General features: G+C 42.4%; 1 long non-coding RNA gene across 1 annotated transcript; it reads left to right on the top strand.

Annotated features, from left to right (window-relative positions):
- The first annotated feature begins 1,358 nt into the window (after positions 1–1,358).
- LOC113968901 lies at positions 1,359–20,200 on the top strand. Its single transcript, XR_003534676.1, has 3 exons — positions 1,359–2,970; positions 17,888–17,957; positions 19,808–20,200. It is a non-coding gene; the product is annotated as an uncharacterized LOC113968901 (long non-coding RNA).
- Positions 20,201–20,457: the final 257 nt, after the last annotated feature.

The raw sequence follows: 20,457 nt of genomic DNA, 5'->3' as shown, positions 1-20,457 counted from the left end.
CTTAACAGTTTCAAATCTTATCTGATACAACAGCTGAGATGGTTTCTGCAATTAGGACCCCAGAAAAGTTAATACTTATATTTTATATATCCTTCAAAAACCAATCCAAGCATAAAATAAATATAGTTGGCTAGAAAATTGTCCCAAATTAGTGTTATCTCCAAGAGTTTTGCTGATGTGGGACTCCCAGGGTTTTGCTGCTCTGGGATCTGATTTTAAAACTAATGCACTGGTGCAATGATGTTGATTTTGAGAAGAGATTTGAACAGAATCTGGGGTTTTAAACTTGGGTTCCAGTCAAGCTTTGACTGTAAGGACCTTATTTCCATGTCTGTGTCTCCATTTCTGTTAAAACCCTGCCAGTAGCTCGGAGAGGAGACAGGAGAAATTTGGATTTCCCTGCTCCTGGATAGGAATAAATCCCCCTGTTAACTCCTTTCTGCTGGGGTGACCCTTCACAAGAGCAAGGTTGGTTTTTTTTTTTTTTTTTGGAAAGAACAGGCTGTTCTCTACAGGTATGAGGACCAGGAGTCACTCACAACATGCACAGGCCAAAATTTTCATGGCTGGATGGTGAAAATCAACTACTGAGATCCTAAAGATCATAAAAAACCCCATTGGAACCAACTCCTAAACCCCCCCACCCTAAATTATTTTAGTATAAAACCCTCCTGGTGAAATTCAGATCCTTGGTGCACCTAGACAGGTTTTTAGATGCTCATCCTGGAGGAAAAAAGCCATTCCCTCCTTAAGCTGATGCCTAAAATTCCACTAAAGAGCCAGGTTTTTCTTTATAACAAAAGAAAGTCCCATAAAACCAGATATTCTCACCACTGTAAGGATATGGGAATGACAGGCTAAAACTTGAGGGCCAAAAGTCCACACAGAAGTTGATTAATGATCTTAAATTCCAGTAAATAACGAGGGAGCTTCAAGAAAAAACAGCTTTTGCTGAATGCGCTTTTCAGCATAAGAAATGAAGCCACAAGTTGAGAGCAGGACATTAAATATATATAAATGATGGGAACTGGGAATAGAAAAAAAGTGAAAGACAAGTTGGTGTGTTACATAAAACATGAACAAATGGTTAGCAACATTTTCAGTTGAAAAGAGGAATTTTGTTGAGCATGTCCGGGTCATTTGTGTCTGTCCCTCTGCATTTGAAAATCTGCAGCACATATAGTTGCTAAATTTATGCATTTATTATGCAATATATCTATTATGCATATTATGTAAATGTACACATTCACTTGTATATGGACAAACACACACAAAATCCAACCCATCAGAGAGGGAAAAGACATAAAAACTGATATTTTGGGCTTTTTAAAATCCCACTTTAGTTGGACCATGTTTTTAACCAGGGGTTTTATCAGTGGTACGTTAGAGGAGTCTGTTGCTGCCTCATTCTTAGTCTTCAATCTGGGCTGAAAAACTCAAATAAAAACATTGTCTGGCTTCTTTGCAGTTTTAAGGAAAGCACACAGGTCCCTTCTAATCTATTGCCTTGATTTTGGCTGCTTCATAAATAAATAAAAGGTTGCCTTTAACATTTTAGCAGTTGTTTAAGCAGCAAAAGAGATAAAAGGAAGTTAAAGGACATGCAAAGATTGAATTAAAGCCTTTCCCAGCATTTTGATGACAAAGTTTGACCATTTTGAGGAATAAATCAATTTGCAGTCGCCGTGGACAAATAGCTGAGACTGGAGCTGAAACTGTTCCTTTGGGAAATGTGCTAAAAGATAAAAGGAGTCAGATTTCTTTTGTGTGAAGAAACACAGAAAGGATATTTGGGATCAGGAGATATGCAAAACTCTACTAGGAAAATGAGAAGGGAGAAGATAATGTTTATTATAGTTCTAAAATTTCCCAATTAGTATTCTGGATCTGTTTCACATCATGTAGAATTTCTGGTCCTAAAATTTCCCAATTAATACTTTAGACATGTTTCACATCATGTAAAGTGAAATCTGTATATCCATTACAAAAATCCAGTCATTTAGAAGCTGAACACAGGTTTTATATATATTGTTCTTTTGTAGTTTACTCTTAAAAAATAGTGGGTTCCTAATCAAGAGTCCTGTGGTTTGATTTGATGATCTTGGAGGTCTTTTTCCAGTGTTGATGATTCTAGGAAATAAGTGGCACCATGAGAGGCTGAAGAACATTTTGAGGTGCCACTGGAACCAGGAGAACAATGACAGAAACACAGAAGAGCAATGTAAAGGAACCCTAGTTAGATTTCCAAATAAGTGAATTTTTGTAAATGTTTCGCTTTAAATTCTAAATAATGTGAAATCTACTTAGAATATTCATTGGGAAATTTTAGAACTATAATGTACATCATCTTCTCCCTTCACATTTTCTTTTTTTTGTCTCATGTTTTCTCACTTCCTTTTTATTCCCCAAGAATCCCTAAACAATCACAGACATTCCTCATCCTTCTTAGAGTTGTTTGCTGTCCTTATCAGGATTTTGTCACAAAAATGAAGAGTTCAATCCCCCCTAATCATACATCAAATGGCAAACCACTCCATCTGCTCAACCTTTGCAGTTGGATGAACAGCCCATTGCTGCTGTGCCCTTCTGCAGCCTCGGCAGCCTGGGAGGAGCTGGATGGAAATCCAGCATTTTGGAAGGTTGGGTTGGTCAGTCAGGCCGGGTTTGTTCTGCCCACGTGCTAAAAACTGAGCACAAAGATTTATTTTGTGTGGTGGTTTTATTTTGTGTTGCTTTATGATCATGAACCAAACTTGAAAAAGCCCAAACTCAGGAAGGGCACAAATCAATTGGTGTGGTTTTGATTGTTAAGGAGAGAGAGGAAAAAAAAGGGAGGGGGCCTTTTCCTCTCTACTTTCTTTTTCAGCTGTGTTTGAGCTGCTAATTGAAACCATCTCCTGGGCTCCAGCTGGTGCAGTTCCAGATGGGAGGAGGGAGGAGAGAGGAGGCTCCTTCGGCGTGGCACTGAAGGTAATGTCTGTTTGAATTTGTAAAGCTTTAACCTGCCTCAGCCAGCAGATGAATTCTTTTATGGCTTATGATCCATGGGAACACTTAAAACTGAATTTCCACATGCTGGAAACGCTCTCCCAGCGTATCAAGAGGCTGAGTAAAGCCCTGATTAAAGCAATGTGGGAAGCCCTGGGCACTCCCCTCACTCCAGCCCGGGAGCTGCTTGGCTGCCAAAGCAGAGGGGTGTGAGGCTCTTGCATTTTATCAAGCAAAGGGAAGTGTAACCATCCTTTCACGTGGCTAATGAGCCTTGGGGATTTAAGCTGGGCTCTTCCTCCCTGCCCCCAGCACAAGGAAGGGAAGGAGGTTGATTTCTAAAGTGGGTAGGGCTTGGGAGATGCTCTGGAAGAGAAGAGGGACCACTTTCCACCCAACAAGCAGCCCAGCTTTTCTTCTTTTCTGGGGGTATATCCCTGTAATCCTTTGATAATAATTGACAGGAGTTTGATTCCTATATACTTACATTTCTACTTGCACACTTACAAGATACAGACCATTATCCTTTAAATAATGATGCCTGGAGACAATTAATTAGCTTTATATATGTGTGCATATATATATATTTACATCTGTGATGTATAGGTTGGCTGTTTCTCTCTGATATCATAGAATGGTTTGGGTTGAAGGGACCTTTAAGCTCATCCAGTACCACCTCCTGCCATGGGCAGGGACACCTTCCACTAGCCCAGGTTGCTCCAAGCCTCATCCATCCTCTCCTTGAGCAATTCCAGGGGTGTGGCATCCACAGATTCTCTGGGCAACCTGAGTTATATAGGATATGAACTAATTCAGCCTTGAAGTAGAGAGAGTTTTCAGGGTAAAATGTGGTACTCAGAGTGAGGGATCAGCACATACTGTGAAACCAATATCCCCTGGATCTCCAGCTAAGCACTAACAGCACAAAACATCAAAGTCATACCCAAAAAACTGTCTGGCTACCACTTCTAAAAACACACTGAACCATTCTGACTTCAGTTCCACAGACATTTCCCTCCTGATGTGTACATGGAGTGTATTAGTGACTGGCTGGGAGTGAAGCTCTGACTATTTACACGTAGCCTAAAGCCCAGTAGTCACATCCAGTGAAATCATCTGCTTCACTGGGCACTGCTTGTGGTTGCCTACGTAACTGGGAGAGATGGTAAAATACTTAAGTGCTTCTAGAGAGCTTTGTGTCACAGTTATTTTATAATAAATGTGTCTTCAGAGCTGTTACAGACCAGACTCGCTTCCCTTTTTTAGAGCACAGCCCTAATTTCATCAGAGATGAGGAAATATTCCTGATGTGTAGCCCTCCAAGAGGAGATCTTTTTCTGGGTTAATTGGATAAACAATGCCATCTTGAAAAATTAGAGCTTTAGAGCATTCCAAAAATATTCTGGGTGTATTTTTACTTCCTCCTGACTCAACCACAGCTTGACCTAAAAAGTGCTTAACTTGCTGTGTTGTGATGTCATTTCTTTGGGCTTATTTGATTTGGAGTGCTCTGGGTGTCTGATTCCAGCATGGCCTGTCCATGCTCAAGGAGAGGGGTATTATTTTCTCCTCCCACACCCATTTCAGTTCAATTAAAAGTAAAAAATCTCACATTTCCAGCACGAAAACCATCGATCCTCAAAAATCAGTGAAATTCCTATTCGTGCTCCACATAAGACCTCGGGTGGCACAAAATGACAAAGTTGCCATTTATTCTGGGTAATCTGAGGAATAATCCAGTCAGCATATTTTCCCAAACACCCTTTAAAAAAAAAAAAAAAGGTGATTTCAGAACTAGAGCCCCCTCGTAGCAAAACATTGTTCGGAGCAAAATGATTCCTCTTGTGGGTGTCTCAGAAATGTTACCATGCCAAGATGTTGGCAATGTTTCTATCAGGTGGTTTTAAGGCCTGGAAGAGGAGTGTGACAATTATTTTTAGGTTCTGTCCTTTCCTTCCCCTCCCTCCAGCTCCCCCAGTGTCGGTGTTTCCTTAGAAACCCCGGCTGTCAGCTGGCACCGGAAAAAATATGGAATGACACCCAGCTGCCATTTGAGGGAGGGGATTATTGTGCAAACAACGTGTTTTCTAGCACTGGCAGAAGTCTTGGGTTTGATCCTCTTGCCGAAAACAATAATTTCTTTGAGATTTAGGAGGGGGAGGAGCCTTTTTCTGCTTCCCTTTGCATTCCTGGTTGGAAAGGAGCAGCACTCCGAGGAAGAGCTCATTGCTATGCAGAGATAGAACCCTTTTTTTAAGTCAGGTTGTGCTCCTGGTGCTGGATGGATTTGTTGTCAGGAGAGCTGCATGCTGGGGTTGCATAACTCTTTAGAGGTGTTTATGTACAAGCTCTCCCAGGGGTGATGTTTTATCAAACCTTATTACAAAAGCTCCCTTCTCTGCAAGCCATCAAATTCTTATTGAGCCATTAAAATTCAGTGTGGTGTCTGGTCAAGGATAAGCAGAGGCTGTTTTTCATATTCATGTGAGTAAGATGTAGCACCTGGAAGTTTCCAGAAGATTTGGTATAAGCTGGAGCTGTCCTGTGGTCACTTATGGGGTCGTGCTTTAGAGGCAGAGAATCCCAGAATGGTTTGGGTTGGAAAGGACCTTAAAGCTCATCCCATTCCACCCCCTGCCATGGGCAGGGACACCTTCCCCTATCCCAGGTTGCTCCAAGCCCTGTCCAACCTGGCCTTGGACACTTCCAGGGATGGGGCAGCCACAGTTTCTCTGGGAAACCTATAAGAATGGGTTGGAAGGTTGTTTTCTGTTGTGTTCAGATATTTTCACTTCTTGTCCAAACTGCTTGTTTAGAAGTGCTTTGATTTATCCCTTTCCCTGCCTCCTCTGCCCTCTGTGTCCCCCCCAAACCCCTCTCCTGCATTATGCCTGAACTCCTGACCTCCTTCTTTAACCAGACTGGGGATATGAATTGGGGTTTGTTGCTGAAATGTGCCACTGCTGCTGATTGCATTAAAGAAATTAAGAATTATAATGCTAGCTGGGGGTTGTGGTTCTTATACATTAAGAAGTGATTGTCCCCCTGGTGAGGCCTCACTTGATGATCTTAGAGGTCTTTTCCAACCTAAATGATTCCATGATTCTATAATCCAAATTCTTCCCTGTGTGGGAGGTGAGGGAAGGAAGTGAGGAGAGGAGGTTCCTGGCAGAGAACTTTCCAGCAGAGACAGAGCAGGTGACTTGTGGTGTGGCAGCTGCAGCCTCAGCACTGAAAACCCCTCCCCTCACACCTACAAGCCCCAAACACCTCTGGGGCAGTCAGAGTGGAGCAAATCCTGGATGAATTCCCCAAGAAGGGAACCATCCCAGCCCCCTGAGCTGCCCTGTGCTCTCAGATGGGCTCTTGGGAGGGGATTTTGCTCCAAACTTGGAGGTGTAAAGGTGGATTTGGTTTTGTCTGAAAATCTGCAAACTGCTTCCATCTTTGTCTTTGAGGACTCTGATGATGAGCCAAGGTTAAACCCTTGGGAATGGCAGCACTGGTTGGTTTATTTATGGGCTGACACTTCTCAACTAATAACCAATGCTATAACAGAAAAGACACCAATATATCCGATAAACAGACTTGTATTCAAATATCTAATATTTTTTCTTTGCATTCACATTTAAAGGTAACATTAAGTGCAAAATATCCAGGTATAATTTGTCTTGAAAGCTTGAACCTGTTGCTCTGCAGGGTTTGAACCTGTTGCTCTGCTGGAGGGTTTCTTTTGGGATGTGCCCACGGAAGGTGGGACAAGTGTTGGAGCTCCCACCCAGCTGGGCTTAAACATCTAATAATGAGGGTTAAGCAGCTATTATGTGGTGTACAGGGTATCAGGTGTGATTTACAGCCTGAGAACAGTCTCAGTGCTCGGGAAGGGTTTGCACATCCCAGGAGTTTCTGTTCTGGTGGTGCTTGGCTGCCCCGAGCCCGTGGCTTCCCGAGCATCCATGGGGGTGACGGGGCAGAACGGAGCTGCCAGCGCTGCCCACACAGATTTATGGGGGCACTAAAGTGTGTGGGATTGTCTCCACACGGCCCCAGAGTGTGTGAGGACACAACAGGTGACCTGTGACTGGAAGGAGGGAGCACCTATCCATTTACATTTGCTGGGAAGTCTTGGAGCGCTGGGCTGTGAACACTTTATCAAGTGTTGCCTGACAGCATCTGGGAAGGATGTTCTGCAACGTCTCACACCATTCCCAGGCACCCTCTAGAGGAGAGAGATCTCCCTTTAGAGGAGAGAGATGCTTTCTGGGGCCCTTGCATTGGTTTGTTTGCTGGGATAACACTTCCCCCAGCCAGTGTGGATTTGCTCATTTCGGAGCTTTGATTCCTTTGTGTTTTGGTCCCGTTGCCTCTTGGATTTCAGCCATGCAATTTTCTCCCCAGTGACACTTGGCTACTTCCCCAGCAATTAGTATGGACACCCTGCCTTGTCCTTGTTCCCATGGAGCTCGTGTGTAACCTCAGTCACAGTCCCTTGAGCACTGCCCTGTAAAAGCACCTCCTCAGCCAGACTCAAACAACTGAGGCTTCTCCGCATTTGTTATTTTTAATTTTATTTTTTTCCCCTGCCCAAAATGAGCTGTTGCATCCAAATCAACCCCCATAACTCCTGCTCTGCCATCTGATCTGTCCTCACAGAAGTTGTTATCAAATGGGAGTGATTACTCTGTTTTGATACAGGTCTTTCCTATTCTTGTGCTGCTGGCGTGCTGTGACTGTCACTTAGGATTTTAAATATACATTAGAAACTTCCTTCCTCTATTTTTCTGCTGCTTATACTTAATTTTTAAGAGGTTTGTATCTGTACCTGTGAGGTATTTTCTCTCTTTCTGGAGATATATGTGCCGTTGACAGTCTCTATGTTACATTTTTAATCATTTGTGCATTAGAGTAGTTCATAAAGGGTTGGATTAATAAGATGTGTTTCATATTCAGAGTATAAATGACTGCCATCAAGATGATACTTGAGAGAATAAAATCTCACTGGAAATCATAGTCCTGAATAAACCTGGAAATTCAAATGCCCTGCAGGTGGGAGATGCTGCAGGATCTGGACTCAGGGAAAAAAAAGCACTTTTTCAGGGCTGCAAACATGAACAGTGTGAGAAAGGGTGAAATGAAAACCAGGGAAACTGAGTCATGAGACATGGAAAGAAAAGGGGATGAATTAAATGTTTGCAGCATCTTTCTACTCTATTGCTTGAGCAAGAATTTCTTTAGTCATGTAAATAAGCCAATATTAATTGCATGTAAGTGTGACTTAGGATTTAATGTGCCCTTATGTGACATAATGACATAGACCTGTCCATATGGACTTAAAAATAAATTCACTAACAGAAGGAATTTCTCATTTCATACCTAAATTTACATATAAAAGTACTAGTACATATAAAAACCAGATATCCAAATCACAGAATGATTTGGGTTGGAAAGGACCTTAAAGACCAACCAGTTCCAACCTCCTACTGTGGATGGGGACGCTTTCCACTAGATAAATAAATATACATATATAAATCTATATAATAACTGCATAACTGCTGAAAGGAAAAAAAAATACCCTACCTTTGAAACAGAGGAATTTCCGTGCTGGAGCAGGCTGGGAATGCCCTGATTTTTACCTCTCTTTCTGACAGTTATTCCTTAGGAAGGTGCAAGGAACTCATCACACACAACTGGGGAATGATTTCCTCACCAGGAAATGATTTTTTTTCCTTATTCCATCAGTTTGCAGCTGAGCTGTGACCCGAAGCCCCAGGTTTTGTACCTTTGATACAAATTATTTTTATCTCGGGTAATGCAAAAATCTCAGAGCTCCCGAAACCCCCAGGAAAACAGATACACACCTTGTGATGAGCAGAGAGGGAAAGGAAAGCACATTCCCTTCTCTTTGAGTTCTTCCCCTACAGAAAATTCAGATCAGAAAGAATCAGAGACAAACACTTGAGGAAAGGTCGCTCTGCTGAGGTGCTTTGAAACTCAGATGAGAGAACAATGACAATCCCGTTACAGAGGTGCTTTAATTCAATCCCACGGAACAGAGCCTCTCCAGGGGACTTCCCAGCCCCAGACCACACAGAAGCTTCCCTGCCCTCGTGGAATATTTGTGCTCAGGGAGAAGATGCTGGAGGAGAAGATTTTTGAAGGCACCTTGAGCTGCCTCGTTGGGGAAAAGGGGGCAAAGGAGATGGTGGTGGGGACACACTGCGTGGACACAGTGATGCTGAGGAAGAACATTCCACTCCAGGGGGATACAAAGCCTTACCTAAAGTAAATTACAGCTTAAATAGACTCAAGTTTGGGGGATTTTTTGGCTAATTTGGACAGTGATGCTGTGCCAGCCTCCCCGTGGGTGGGAAGGGGCACTTGGTGCCTTCTCCTGCTGGTTGAACACCGTGAGGCCAAGGGAGAGATTTTTATTCTCAATGTGGGTTGTTAAATTCTTCCCTCTCTTCAATTACAGACCTCAATTATTTTAGGAACCGTGACTTCAGTGCCTGCAGCACAAAAATCTCTGCCCCTGTTACAAGGTCAAATCTGACGTCCTCTATTTATGTTTATTTTACAGCTGAGCTGTTATTTTACAGTTTTGGTCCGTGGCAAAGGTCATTTCTCTGTGATTAGACATTGATAGAATAAGATCCACAGGGTGATAAAGTTATCACTTGGAAAACGTCTCTTTTTATAGTACAAATATTATGAATTCATTCTTTCCTTTTTTTAACTTGAATTAAAACCCACCAAGTGCAGCTATCTTTGCTTCTCTTGTCTGACATGGCTTTGCCAGTCTGTAAATTCTCTTTCAAATTAGGAGACCGAGTTTCCTTATCAACCCTTAGCCAGTTGCAATTACTGTCACTCTTTTCAGCACAGTTAATAGGTTTGTGCCAACCAAACTGAAACTTTTATCATAAATTGTGATTTCACCGAGTGCCCCGAAGTCTCTGATATTGTTTTAAACAGAAGAGCTGTTTGAGACGTGGCAGGCAGAGCTAAACTTTATTCTTTGCCTTCACAAATTCCACTGGACAACTCAACAAAAAGCTGAGGGCATGAAGGATTAGTCTCCCCCTCATTTTTGGGAGGGATTATATTATTTTTTTGTTCTGAGAATAACAATTTAAAGTGGAATAAACAGAAGGCAATGAGCACAAAAACCAGCTTTTGAAAAATGTGGGGTGCAAATGCAGGGGAATCCATGTGATGCCATCTAAAATGCTTTTAAGAGTGTTAATTAGTCACATATATCCAGGAGAAGACACAAATATTTCATAATTTAAAAATATAGAGAACTAAGGAGAAAACACATCCAGATTCCAGGGCAGTCAGGCTTCCCTTGCCATGTTTTCTCATTAATATTTGTGGGAAAAGATCATATATGGGAAAAAATGCCATAGAGGGGTGAGTGTAGGGGTGCTCTGAAAAGAAAGATGGTTTCAGCTCCTCTCTGATGGAAGTATCTGGTTCCACTAAGGACACTTCACATCTCTTCCCAGTGCTGTTTGCCAGTAAATATTTAATTTACCAGTTTTGGGGCTTTGGAGATCGTAGGAAAGGGATGGATAGCACAGCAGCCAGCTGTGTAACCCTGTAAAGTTTGGGATGGTAACTCTGCCAAGAGAGCTGACAACTGCATGGGAATTAAAGCCCTTTTTATAGAAAGTAAGTGTTTTGCAAGGTGGCTTTTAAAAAAAAACAACAGTGGAAGTTTGCCTTGTTTGCCTTGTTTGAGAAGAGCATCCTTGCTGTGGGACAGCTCCTCTTCCTCCCTGCTGGTCTTCTGCATTCAGCTGTGGGAGGGGAAGTCAGCAGAGGGCATTTTAAGTTTATGTATATTTATATATAATATTGGAGGATGGTTTTCCCCAGGTTTTCCAAGCTTTTTGCTCCAGCTGAGCTGAAGCAGCAGTGGGACTCTCGTGCCCAGTCACAGCACTGACAGCAGAGAGAGGGAACAGCCCCAGGACCATCTGCCCTTCACCTCTGGCAGTGACCAGGAGCAGATGTCCAGGGCCACAGTGTAAGAACTGGGCAAACACTGCAGGATAATTCCTCTGGATTCCCTCTCCCAGCTCCTGAGAATCTGCTGTTTAAGGGGCTTAATGGCCAGGAAGTGGCAGCTCCATCACTGCCTCTAACAGCCCTCAGTGGACCTTCCTCCAGCAAATCCTGCCTCGTTATCCCCTTGCACAATGGGGTTAATGATTTGAACAAGCAGCCCTAAATCAGAATTTTTTTTTCCTTTTTAATGCTGGGTTATGCCTGCTCCAAAGCATTCTTTTAACATGATTTATACTGATTTACCAAAAAACTGAGGCACTGCTGCAGTCAGACCTCCTAACTCCTCATTACTGGTGTCTCTCTAAATAGGTGTTGTGCTACCAGTCGAGTATAAAGGGCAATAGTTTCTATAAAGAAAGATGGTCTAAGTTCCTAAAAATACATTGTTTGGGGGTTTTAAGTCACATTCCTGCTTCCAGCAGGGAAATTAATTTGGTTGTCACTGACAGAGCCTTTGCTCCCTGTGGGTGAATCTCCAGAGCTGTTTCTTCAGGGGATAATTAAAACACAGAGTGCTGAGAGTGAGGGAGAAGGGTATGGACACAGTGTAATAATAACAGTGCCCAAAATGGTCCTTTCATTACTTCCTTCTCTTCAGATCTCTTCCCTGGCTTGTCTCTTTATTTGTGTTTGTTTTCCATCAGCAGGATGCAGTTCTCTTCATGAATATATTTCCCCAAGTAACTCCCTGGAAATAACCCACATTTGATCCTACGGAAAATGTGTTCATGGGAACCAAAATCCAACTGAGTGAAGAGCCTTAGATCCAAAATATATGTTTATTAAAACCCAAACCAAATAAACTAAAAAAAACAACCTCCCCCAAACAAACCCAACCCTCAGGAAAAAAAAGTTTCTGCTGATACTCTATTTCTCCTTCTCTTCTTTTACTCTTGGTTGCTTCTAAATGCAAAGTAAACACCAACATAGTTTCAATAAATATTGGATCAGGCTCCTGCTGTTCCTGTAGAACCATCCAGAATTTCCAAAATTTTGCAGGGTAGTTCTAGATTTCCAGCAGGGAAATTTCATTAAACCTTTCCAAGTTAAGAGAGAGGACATTGTGCAGAGAGGGACTGAAGGATCTCAGCCAGGTGTGTCTGTGGAGTTGCAGGCAAGTCCCTCTCAGAGCCTGGGGATGTCAGGACAGAAATATTAGGAAAAATAGTAGGATATTAAGAAAAAATTCTTCCCCATGAAGATTGTCAGGCATTGGGACAGGACATTTTAGTCATGGAGGGATTTAAAGCTGTGTAGATGTGGAAGTTGGGGAAAGGGGTCTGTCCTGGGATAAAAGGTGTGTTTTCCCCTGGAGTTAGAAAAGTGGCTGCCATCAAGGGCAAGAGGAGCCAGGTCAGGCTTCTGGGAGGGGGGCTTGAACTTGGAAATTGGATTTTTGAGGCTCTCAAACTGCAACAGGGTCAGTGGTGGCCTTGGCAGTGCTGGGGAATGGTTGGACTTGATGATCTTGGAGGGCTTTTCCAACCTTAACCATTCTGTGGTTCTCTTCTGGGCTCTCCAAATTGCTTTGAGACCCGTGGAAACTACTCCACCATCCAAGTTCTGCTGAGGTGTGACAAGCCTTGCATTCTGTGACTTAAAAAATACGTGTACAAGACCGATTTGACTGATTTAACATCATCTTCCCCTTAATAAATGCCCATAATTTAGAGGCTCTCTAAACCCCGTGGTTAATAAAAATAAAACACAGAAGAAGATATTGGTGGAAGTCTGAGAGGGACTGGTGGTCACAGGACACTGGAGCCTTGAGCAGGGAGGTGCCAAGCCTTGGCAAAGAGTTTCCATCTTGCTCTGCCACTGTGACTCTTTAAAAGCCCTGTTCTGCTGGCTTTTGAAGCTCTAACTTTAAGCCAGGCCTTGGGTGACCAATTATTAGAGGAAAAAAAGAAATCCCTCCAACCAGAAGCACAAGATTTGTACCCTTGGGGGTTCCTCTTTATCCATCTCACTTAAAACCCTCATGAATTCCCTCCCTGAGCTGTCTGTGGTCCCAAGGACCACTCTCTGTGCAACTCTTTGTCTCCCATCCCAACCAAATTCCTTCCCAGGGTTTGTTGCACACAAACATCAACCACTTGGTTGTTCAGGTTGTTCTTCAGAACTCGGTGGCAGCAGCTCCTCAGGGAGGTTCTCCAGGAAATGGTCTGGTGGTTCCAGGCACTTCATTATTTATTTTTCAGTTGTTTGCACTTCTAGGTAGAAATGCTTGGGTTTGTATCAGGTTTTCTTGGGGTTTTATTGCCAAAATATGATGTCAGTGGCCACATGAAATAAGGCTGATTGAGGTTAGCAAAGCTTGGCTTGCTGTCGACTGCCTTTTAACGGGAATATTCAACGTGCAGATGGGCTCAGAGAGAGGTTACCCGGGGTCAAGTGAGAATTTAAATGTAGATTCATAGATTTTTAAGGCCAGATGGCACCACTATGATCATCTTGTCTGATCTCCTGCATAACACAGGCCGTGGAATTGCACCCATTAATTCCCATGTCAAGCACAATGTTACAGAAACGTGTTTCCTGCAGATGTTTTACTTGTCTTCCCTCAGGGCAACCTTTGAACTGACCTCACGTGGATCTTAGTGCTGTTAATAACCCAGATTATTGTGATATCAAAGAGAAATACTTCCAGGGTGTTCACTGGAAGCTTGGCTTGGTTGCAACTCTTTTTTTTTTCTTCTTTTCTTTAATTATTTTTTGTGAGATCAATAGAGCTGTAGAGTTGTTTTCAGCAGTATTTAGTAAAAACTCCAGAGGGAGGATCTGACAACCTTGCCCTGTGATGTATTGGCGTGTCAGAGCAGCATATGGTGAAAGGAGCAGAAAGACAAGGGGGAAAGCCAAACCAGAGCTTTTTAGAAACATCCTGATAAATGGGTTGGTGACTAAATAAAGGTTTCTTGCTACCAAAAGAGCAGCAACAACCAAAAAAAAAAAAAAGTTTGATCTGAAAATAAATCTGTTTCTTGCAGAAAATCATCATCTTTCACTTGTTCACTTTAGGAGATTGTTATTTTTTTTTCCAGCAGGATTTCTCACTTTCGTGGAGAAACTTTTCCAAAAAAGAGCAAAGCCATTTTTGATGTGGCCTCTCCAAATCCTGGCGTTGCTGTGTCAGCCAGGCAGTCCAAATGTTTCCCAGAGCACTGTGAGCCCAGTCCCTGCTCTTTGTTCACCCAGAAAGGCATTTGTTCTTTGGAATAGTCTTATTTGGTCTGACAGGAGCTCAGCACGTGAATAAAACATCATGAGACATGAAAAATGATTGCAGGATCAGATGCTGTGCTTGTAGCCAGTTTTAAGAAGGAATAAATAAAACAATAAAAGTGCAAGTGTTGTTAATGTTCATTTTGCAGCCTTAGCTGAAGTGAGTTCAGTGGCTCTGGCTCAGAGCTGGGAGTTGCAGCATTTCAAGTGTTCCTGCTCGAGATGGGGGTGTTTCAGCAGGAGGTGCTGAAATAAGGGTGGCAAATGGGGACAGTGATGGGGCAGAGAGTAGAGGATGTATATAAACAGGAAAGTGGATGATACAGAGCTTAAAAAGCCTTTTGGGGCTCAGTTTTCAATGCCTCTCCTCATTTCTCCTCCCAGCAGTGAGAGCTCATGGCTGTCTGGTAACAGAAGGTGTGGAAGGGGGTGTTGTAACCCAGCCCTCTGTGGGGCAGCTTCAGATGAAAAGGGTATAACCAAATTCTGTTGGAATCATGCATCCTATCCCAGTGTCTTTCATATGGAATCATAGAATCCTTAATGTTGGAAAAGATCTCCAAGGTCATTGAGTCCCCCCTGTGCCCCATCCCCACCTTGTCCCCCAGCCCAGGGCACTGATGTCATGTCCAGTCCTTCCTTGGACTGGATGGGGACTCCAGCACCTCCCTGGGCAGCCCATTCCAGTTTTTAACAACCCTTTCCATGAAGAAATTCCATCTGATGTATACATGGATATATGTACAACTGCTGAGTGCAGGCTTCCTTCATTTTCTCATGGCTTTTGGGGAACAAGCACTAAAAGCAATAACTCATTAACAAACTAAAACCCCACAAAGCAAACCCTCAGACATATAACATATGGAATATATAGTCTGGAACAGTGTGGGAAGGGATAGTCTCTCAGTGGAGATCTTCAAACAACAAGCCTTTCCTGACTGTGACCAGAAACACCTTGGCATCCCTCGCTTTCTTCCTGGTCAAAATGACTTTAATTTACAATCCACTGAATAATCTGCACGGTCCATAAGCAGTCTGTGAGCAGAAAGTACATTCCATGGGAAGCAGGAAGCAAATCTTTTGGGTGTTAGCCCACAGTATTTACAGCTCCTGACAGGATGCCTTTTTGAAATGAAGGTTTCAACATGGCTTAGCACACGCACGCTGTAATTTGTCTGTCATTTCTCTCAAAGTTCATTGGCATTGTCAGGTCGTGTTTAACTCAGTAGGGAAATATGGATTTCATCCCTGGTGATTTCACAGAGCATTTTGATAGCCTTAAGGTTTCCTGTTAAGCCCACAGCCTCCCATCTCCTCCCCCCCCCCCCCCCCCCCCCCCCCCCCCCCCCTTGAATTACTGCACCTCTTCATGGGACTTCATCATGCGAATGAGCCAAAAATGAATTGTGAAGGATTCTTTCAAACTGTGATTGTTGTCTTAAAGGATTAAATGTCTGGAAGACCTGGAAGCTCCCTGAATGTGTGTGTGAGGTGTCTCTGCTGACAGAGCCAAAAAATCACCTGTTTCCTCAGTGCAAGACATTCTGAGCATAACAGAGAACTCTACTTCTGGATTTTGGGGAGAAGTATGACAGGAGTATTTTGACCTTCTTCTTTCCCTTGTAATTTTTATGGAAGAGCAGGAAACTCTCTCTGCAGGACTGTGCCTGATGACCTGACAGAAAAATCTCAACTTTGTCTCAAGTTGCCCAGGCCAATGATGGACCCACCTTTACAGAGCTGCTGTTACAAACTCCTGTTTGAGACCGATGTCTGGAGAACATTTAGTTTCCTGTGCTCAACCATTTAGTTAAACGTGTTTACAGGCTCCATTAACAGAAATCAAAGCTGACAGACTAAAAGGAATTTCATTAATTTAGGAGGTGCTCCAAGCTAAAATAGAGCTCAGTGCTGGTCCTCCAACATTCCAACCTGAGTTAAGCAAAGTCTGTGTGGGTCTGGTAAGTAAATATTCCATTGCTGTGTCAAAATAAGGGTGTTTATATCAAAATGTTCTTTATCATTTGTTTTTCACTCTTCTACCATTTTGTGGGGTTTTAACTCTGATTTCATGTGCACATTCACAAGAAGTTCAGAACAGTATCATTTTACCTGATAAGTGCAAAGGCAATTTTTATAAGCAAAGCTCAGTGGTGATAAGGAAACACACGTCTCTTTGTGGTACAAATAACATAATTGCAGCAAAATGCTGCTTTTGAGAATCTTGCCTTCAGCTGCAGCCCCGTGTGACACCCACCAGAGTTGCACACACATTCTCTTCCTGAAAAAAAAAAAAGAGAGGAGAGTTATGTGTCTGTTGGTTACAACTTGAAGACAACTTTTAATCATCGGGAGTCTTTCAAAGCGTAACTTGGTTATTGAGTCGGAGGAGGGGAAGAATGAGCTGACCTTTTCTGCTGACTGCCCCAAATTGACTTTGCCAAACTCCAAGAGTGGATTATCATTGCGTGTTTCTGTCTCATTGTTTGGGCTAGACAGAGCTGGCTGTGGAATATGGGATGTGCCAGAGTGGATTACTGTTAAACTTCAATCTCCGGCGCTGGTTTCGGCTGGAACACGCAGTGCTCTGTAATAGTGGTGCCTCACGTACCCGCTGCTGCTCTGATGAGATGGGAGAGCATCCCACACTGACAGGCTGTCAGGGCATCACTGCAGTGGGAGGAGGAAGGTCTGGGATGATGTGACAGGTCTGAGGACAAGCAGGACCCACGTGGAACCGTGGCAGGGCAGGAGCAGATGCCACAGGTGGGACGTTGGAACCGGATCTTTCCCCCTGGGCTCCTCCAACACCTCAGCAAAGCACTGCAGGGCTTATCTGGGGGGTGTTTGTTCTTCACAGCTCCATCATTCTGCTCTTACTCTTCCAAAATTCAGGAGTGGTCACAGCTCCACTTCATCATTCTGCTCTTACTCTTCCAAAATTCAGGAGTGCAAAGTCGTTGAAGCAACTCATAATGGTAACAATTCTGTAGCTGTTTTGTTAATGCCTCCATAATTAGCATTTGTTCTTACAGATGGAACAACTCCCTGTAATCCAGACATAAGTATTCCATTTTAAATAGGCACCTGAATTCCAGTGGTGAGTGGGGTAAACTTTAATTACATTTCAGAAGTGCATTTCCCTCATAATCCCATACTTTTTATTACACACAAAGTAATATTTCTGCTCATTTTGGCTTGATTTTCTTCTTTGCTTTTGTCTGTTTAAAGACAAAAAATGTGAAGAAGTATAGGAAAGCCTGTTGACTTAGACAAATTAAACATGTACAGAGTAATTCATACACAGGGTTTAATTTTCTTCCTACTTCTTGGTTAAGATATAATAACTTCCTGAATCAAAATCTTAAGCTTCCTAGTGCTATGATCTATTAATGAAAATGAATGCTGGTGCCATATGAAAATTATTATTTAACATATTTCAAAGCTTAATCTCTGTTGTTATTTCAAGCTTATGTTGTTGAGCTTCAGTTATTCAGGGAAAAATACATATAATTTAATTCGATGTAGGTCTCCACTGATGGAATCCACAGACTTTGCTTTCCAACCAGGATTAACCCACTGATCTCATTTTTCCATGCAGGAAACCTGAGCATGTGGCTGACTAAATGCAGAAATGGGGCCTGACACTTTAATTCTGAAGGTGCATCACTGTGAGTAGAAACATCTCGTTACACTTTGGCTCGAGGGCCTGGGATGACAGGACAGGGAGTGGTGGCTTTAAACTGAAAGACAGCAGGGTTAGATGGGATATTGGGAAGGAATTCTTGCCTGGGAGGGTGGGGAGGCCCTGGCACAGGTTGCCCAGAGAAGCTGTGGCTGCCCCTGGATCCCTGGGAGTGTCCAAGGCCAGGTTGGAGCAATCTGGGATTAGTGGAAAGTGTCCCTGCTCATGGCAGGGAGGGGAACAAGTTGATCTTTAAGTTCCCTCCCAACCCAAACCTCTTCATGATTCTGTGGTTAATTTAAATAGTCTAAAATTACAAAAAAGGGTTCAGGCTTAAAGCAAAAATTTCTGTCATTTCTGAAAAGAAACTCAACAGCTTTAACAAGTTGCATTTTTGGTGTTTCCAGTTGACAGGTCCTTTTTCTCTCTATCTATTTATTGAGTATTATCTTTCTACTCTGCTTGTCATGACAATACCTGAAGTTCTGTGATACAGAGGCTTTGGTGACATTATTCACTTCAAAAAGTTCCTCTCTCCTTCACTTTTCATTGTATCCAACTCCCAAGATAAGTTCATGGTAATATTACATAAATCTGATCCAATTTATTTCAAGGTATATTGGTTGGAAGAAAGTACATCCTTCTCTCTATCTTTAGGAATTACCCAAAGGTGTTAAAAGTCCAAGCCTAAATATTTTTCAGAATTAGGCTGATGGGGTTTGATGCCTTTCTGAAGGAATAACATGAGAAATATGCCCGGGATAACAAGATGTTATAAGCCAGGAGGTCCAATTTTCCTGATAATTTTTCTTAATTATCTTTTGGGGGCTTTTCACTCTGGGCTACTTGGTTATATTGGTAATAAAAATAATCCCCCTGTCATAGCTTGGAAATAGCCAACAGCCAAGTAAGTCTTTTGCATCTAGTTCTGCTCATCTCCACAGACCCTGCAAGCTGCCTGCAAGGTATAATTAATTTATATTTTGTACCCCAAGGAGGAAAATTTGAGCGTTCATCAGCCTGTATGTTCTGACACTTCAATGAATTATGATCAGGGATGTTATGAGTGTTTATTTGAATCCCCCATGACAAACAAACCTGTGTTATTTGCCCTTCTTGAATGTAATAAATCAAATTCCAGCACTGATCATATTACATCCACTCATTATTATGATAATTCAGACTGGTAGAGGGCCTGATCTCGGTGCTCCTGGAAGTGGATTTCACCCGAAACAATAAAATCCAAACACAATGCCCAGGAGTTGGCTCTGGTTTGAAAGCAAATCTAAAAAATTTGAGTTCCAGCTTTAAAGTGCTTCATGATGTAGAATTTCTTCACAGGGCAAGAGAAGCTGCACAGTTCTTAGTCCAGCTCATAAATATATTTCACAAAATATCCCAGAATATGCTGAGTTGGAAGGGACTCAAAAGGATCAAAGAGTCCAAACCTTAGCCCTGCACCAGGACCATTTGTGGATGGATTGGGAGCCTGAATTTCAGCTCCTTATCTGAGAGTGGGCAGTGGCAGAGCAAAAATCCCATTGCCAGGAGCTCTTGTTCTAATTATCTGCATTATTTTGGCAATTTCAGGTGAGTTTGTAAGTAATTTTAATTTTACAGGTATGGAAAGGATGCCTTTTTCCAAAATAGTGAGTATTAGTACGAATTTCATCTGGAGATTTTTATTCCCTTTATTCCCTTCTAATTTTGCATTTTATTTTCTCTTCCAGTTCTAAACTGAGCTGTCAGAAAGCCAGGTTTTTGTGTCTAGGGAGTGTGCAGAGAGAAAAGAAAAAAGGCACATTTCTCTGTTCTTTTATGTCCTTAATTTACCAGGAGAACTCAGTCTGACCCAGGACTCCAACAGGGAGAAAATACACCTATAGAACAGCTCATGGAAAGGAAGAAAATAGCAAACAGCAATTAAATGTGGAATTCTGGTGGATTAACATGTGGATGAAGCAAATAAATCTAAAATTATATATATTATCCTTTTCAGAAATATGAATTAAGCGCTGGTGAACCTAATTAAGGTCATGAAGGGATTACATAAATCAACCACTGTTCTTAGGGCGTTGCACCCTTGACATTCCCTGTGTAGGGAATCATGGAATATTGGAATATCCAGCTCTTCTCCTGTCTTCCTTCCTCCTCCTTTAGTTTCTCCCTCTGGAAATTTGTACATGTTGCAAAAGTAACCCTGTCCCCCAGCATGCCTGGGCAAATTTATGGGCCAGTTTTTTTAAATCCAGGCAAAATATTCCCGGGAGATAAGGCAGCTCCACGTTCTTCTTTAAGAACTATCTGGAAATGCTGTTTTCTTCTGAGTCCTGATTTTCTTGCCCTTTCATATTTGCAAATGGCAGAGCCTTCACATCCCTAAATCTCGGGAAAATTCCCTTTAAAGAGGTCATCTGAAGTCACTGGCAAACCCCTGATGTTTACTTTTCACCCTGAAATATGGTATTTATTGACTTTCCCTTCTG

Source organism: Neopelma chrysocephalum, unplaced genomic scaffold (assembly GCF_003984885.1).
Source record: "Neopelma chrysocephalum unplaced genomic scaffold, ASM398488v2 Primary Assembly neopelma1_69, whole genome shotgun sequence".
Lineage (NCBI taxonomy): Eukaryota > Metazoa > Chordata > Aves > Passeriformes > Pipridae > Neopelma > Neopelma chrysocephalum.
The sequence above is the reverse complement of the archived record's forward strand: the minus strand, read 5'-3'. Positions and strand labels throughout refer to the sequence as shown.